The sequence below is a fragment of the Coptis chinensis genome, chromosome 1 (genome assembly GCF_015680905.1).
Source record: "Coptis chinensis isolate HL-2020 chromosome 1, ASM1568090v1, whole genome shotgun sequence".
Taxonomy (NCBI): Eukaryota; Viridiplantae; Streptophyta; class Magnoliopsida; order Ranunculales; family Ranunculaceae; genus Coptis; species Coptis chinensis.
Window position 1 is genome coordinate 15,900,910 of NC_141456.1, and position 4,673 is coordinate 15,905,582.

A 4,673-nucleotide genomic window follows, 5' to 3' on the forward strand; every position below is an offset into this window, starting at 1 on the left:
TTTTCTTGGGGGGTTTTTTCTTTACCAAAAAACAAGGTCTTGCTGTTTTTAGCCCAGAAGCTTTGCCCCTTTGCAAAACTGGCATCTATGAGCAAATTAGCAGCCACTAAACTAGACCATTGCAAAGTCTTCTTTATATATCATCTCTTTCTATATTAAAGTAGAGTACATCTGACGTGGATAATCTCTATCCTAAGTGTCACTATCCTATGAGCTAGTGAAATCACGTGGAAAAGCTTTAGAAACCGAAAGTCCCGCCTCTCTTAAAAGTTAAAACTTCTAAAAGTTTTATGTACGTAGTCTCTCTTAAAATTCTCAAAAACCGGTAGACCTCCAAATATTTTCCAATACTGCCTCGAATCTCCCTCTCGAACCAGTTTTAGTTTCAAACTCTTCTAAATTCAAAACTTAAATTCTAAATTCAAGACTTTAAACTCATCGGAAGCACAATTTTAAGTTTTTTCAGTACATGCATCATTTTTTTTTTCCTGATTAAGCTTCCACAAACTCAAGCATGGCAGATTGGCAGGTGTCTTGACTAAAGATAAGATTTCTGAGTTTCGAAATTCTTCTGTTTATTTGATAATGATGGAGATGGTGAGTACGTTCTTCCTGTGTCTTGTGTTTAAACTTCAAACTGTGCAGTTATTTGTTTCATTACTCTATGTGAACTGTCCGGTTTGTATTATATGATGGATACATACACACAGATAAATCTTCCCTTGAACATTGTATGCAATATAATCTTAATGCATTAAAGTGATCTCTGCTGTCCTATAACATAAGAGCAGAACATGAAGTGTGTTAATTAAGCAAGTACTTGTGAATTCAACTATATTTGTCTCTTCTTTTTGTGGTATTTCTAAATTATTTCGAATGAATTGATCTGCTCTTTAGGTTACATTACTATTAAGGAGCTAGCAACCGTCATTCAGTCATTGGATATGATCAAAACCTAGCGCAGGAGAAACTCCAACAAATGATTAGCAAAGTTTTACTATGTCAAGCTTCAGAACTCTGTTGATGTCAATAGTAATCATGACTAACATCATTGGTAAAAGCGAGCCACACAAGAATGCCAAACCTAATGCACAAGCCACATTCATAGGTTCGGTAAGGTTTCATAGTCATTGTCATTCGTCACTGCTCTTTCTTCCTCTGAAATCACCCTCATCAATGGAGACCTCTTAGGCGACATATATAGCAATAATTCCACTGCTGGTGACATCCCTCTCACAGTAGGTGATTTTCCAGGTGATGTTGCATAGACGGATCCTATTTTGGGTGTCATATATGTCATGTTCACAAGCTTCACGTTGGTTAGTTGCTTTGCCTTGGTTTTTCTTTGTTGGGGACGCCAATGTCAGCAAAACAGACATGGAATTGGTGTTCATCTTATTAGATGGACTAAGACTGAATTCAGGCTGTATACTCTCTTGGCCAAACAAGTGAGGATCAGAGTTTTTCGTCTGACCTACCTCCTCAATATCTCTCTGAGTAGCAAGTGACACATATTCTCCAACAGCCATGCTACAAGCACCAGCAACAACTCCTACCCGGATCATATCCCACCAATCTTTGCTTGCAGCTGCCATACCAAGCATAAGTGAAGTAGTAGAAAGCAGTCCATCATTTGAACCAAGTATAGCGACTCTAAGCCACTGATGAAGAGCTGAAAAAACTTTCAGAGTATATGATAAAGATCAAAATGGCTTCTTCATATCTGCTAATGAGGTAAAACTTTTCTACTACAGTGTATGTACGTTTTAGCTCTGTTTCTGTTAGTTAATTACTTCTACTATCTACGTAAAAGGTATCAGTCATTCAGTCCCATTGGACGACCATTTAAATTGTAATGTCTGGCTTCTTAGAGGTCATTAAGTCATTAACATTGTTTACACGAATTACGTTTAATTGGAAGAAAGAAATTCCATTTGCTTTTGCACGTTGTGTTGATATCATGCATATTTCATGTTTATACATACCAATATAATAGGAAAAATATCTGTCAATTCACATTGTTCAAGTCCAAAGTACCTTTTGTTGTACCTGACAACTCAATACAATTGAACTTCTCAAACACAAGAGTTAATGTTTTAATTGACAATAAAAATCATATAGGTAACAATCAGGTTGTACAAAACATATAAGGAAAGCTGGAAAGGTTCAGATCAAAGCAGGGCGGTTTCTATCATGCACGACGATCTCTCTATTAACAATATCTGAAATCAGTTTCAGAGTTGCATGACAATTCTCACAAATCCGAAGGTTCTTCATGATTCTAATTGGTGTGCCTGGAGGCGTATTCATCAATCCAAAAGAAATTGCCAACTTCTCACTACGGTGATACAAAACATACATGCTCCTTTTTGTCCTCATCCATGTCAAGAAGTACAACTTTGGTATCTGGGATCATATATATCGTGTATATTGATACATTAATATCTTACCATCTGGCAGGTTGAAGTTATTTTTCATGGCAACCTCCTCCATCCTTATTTGGCTAAATTGATCGGTTACTGCATTGAAGGTGCAAATAGCCTGTTATGGTGTAGTGTCATGCCTCAAGGAAGCCTGGAGAACTATCTATTTAGAAGTATGTTACTGCTCACATCTCAATCACTTGCAATAGTGTTTACCATATAGTTCTTTATCATTGAAGGTGTCGATCAACGGGATGTTAGTGTATGATTTCATGCCTCGAGGAAGCTTGGAGAACCATCTATTTAGAAGTATGTTACTATTCACATATCAATCACTTGCAATAGTGTTTACCATATGGTTCTTTATTTGTAAGATATTTTTGAATTGGTGTAGAAGTCCTTCAATTTTGTGAGGGACTGATGTACTAGCTATGTTGACTGTTTTACCATGAGTTATAAAACAAAAACATATTGTAGTAAATTTTTGGGGCTAGCTCCCAAATACAAAAAAAAAAAAAAACTTATGTAAGAGATTTTCAAGTTCTATATATATGATCACTTTTCTAGGTTTTATTATCAAAATGGTCTATAATAATGTTAGCTTTTGATTTTACTTAGGTCTTTCAAAGTTGTCTTTCTGAATGTTCTTGATGCAGTCGTCCATAAAAATTATATTGTGGTTGTTAAATGTGTTTTTCATAGACGTGTGTATGAGAAAGGATTCATTTTTTTTGTGATATCTAAAAGAGTCCGCCATATGGCCGAGTAAAAAACTTTGTATATATTATAGCTCTACCCTCTTCAATTAAGGAATCGTTTATAGAGTGTCCACGTGTCATGACTAATTAAGAAAAAGTATGAGATAAAATAGGAAACAAATATTTATCTTTATCCTTATATATATATATATATATATCTTAATATTAAAGCTCCCACCCACAAGGGGTATTTTTCGAGCTCTATTAAAATTCCACGTTATCTCCTATTAAAATGGGAATTTCTCTCATATTTGAAAAATGAGATTTTTTTTTTACAACGGGAATTCATTTCCTATTATAACGGAAATTCTCCCTATTAAAACAAATTCTAACACTTATAATTATAATTAAAGAGGGAATCATTCTCCTATTAAAATGGAAATTCCTCCTCTATTGAAAAGAGAAAATCTAGCATATCTAACTAAAACAGGAATTATTCTCCTATTAAAACAGGATCTCTCTCCCAATTGGAAAAATGGGTTTTTAAAATTTAATTAAAACTTCATTTAAAACAATTTGTTAGAAAATTAAAACGGGTTAACGACTAAAACGGTAGCCCCAATTTTCTAAAAAATTCTAAATGTTTTCAAAATAGCCGGTGCGTATGCACGGGCCTACAAACTAGTTATAGTTATACCGGACCCTCACCAATCTATTTTTCAGAGCACTCGCAGAGACTCCAGTTTTTTCTAAACTCTATTACTAATTATAAAAAAAGTAAGATATAAATAATAAAGCAATCCCATCTAGAGTTTCACAGAGTCTCTAACTTTTTCTAAACACTATAGCTAATTACGAAAAAAAAACAATCTCATCTAGAGTTTCACAGAGTCTCCAATTTTTCCTAAACAACATAGCTAATTACGAAAAAAAAAATATGAGACAAAAAACTAAATTGCTAAAAATAATAGTTTCCACCAAAAACGATTTTCCTAAAACCCTTTCGATTTGATGCGTTATCCACTGTGAGATTTAGACATTTATTCATAGTTAAGGATTCCAAAAATCACAATTCTAGTTACAATAATTACGACATATTCCAATTAAATTTATAAATTTATAATTTTTCAACATTATAATGTAATTTCCAATTATATATATATTCGGTGGAATAACGAGATTCAGTTAAAGTTGACGTTTACGTTTGGCTTAAATAAATTATATACCAAACCAAAATAAATTACATGTGAAAAATTAAATTATACAAAAATAACATCACAAAATATATAATATAAAATAAAAATAAAATAAAATAACGGTAAAGCAATAATGACAAATATTTTAAAATATATATAATACTGAATGAAACTAACATCAAATAACAATTAATGGGGAACTGAAAACTGGATGCAAATGCATCGAACTAACCTCAAATAATATTTAACAGAAAATCAGAAACTGGATACAAATGCAAGCATTAAACTAATCTTAAAAAGTAATTAATCGAACTAATATTTAACGGGAAATGCAAATGCATCGGAAACTAATCTTA

The 4,673-nt window shown here is 33.0% G+C and overlaps 1 long non-coding RNA gene across 1 annotated transcript; it reads left to right on the forward strand.

The window, feature by feature from the left end:
- The first annotated feature begins 350 nt into the window (after positions 1-350).
- LOC147522469 (uncharacterized) lies at positions 351-1,938 on the forward strand. Its single transcript, XR_015195298.1, has 2 exons — positions 351-597; positions 898-1,938. It is a non-coding gene; the product is annotated as an uncharacterized LOC147522469 (long non-coding RNA).
- The last annotated feature ends 2,735 nt before the right edge of the window (positions 1,939-4,673 follow it).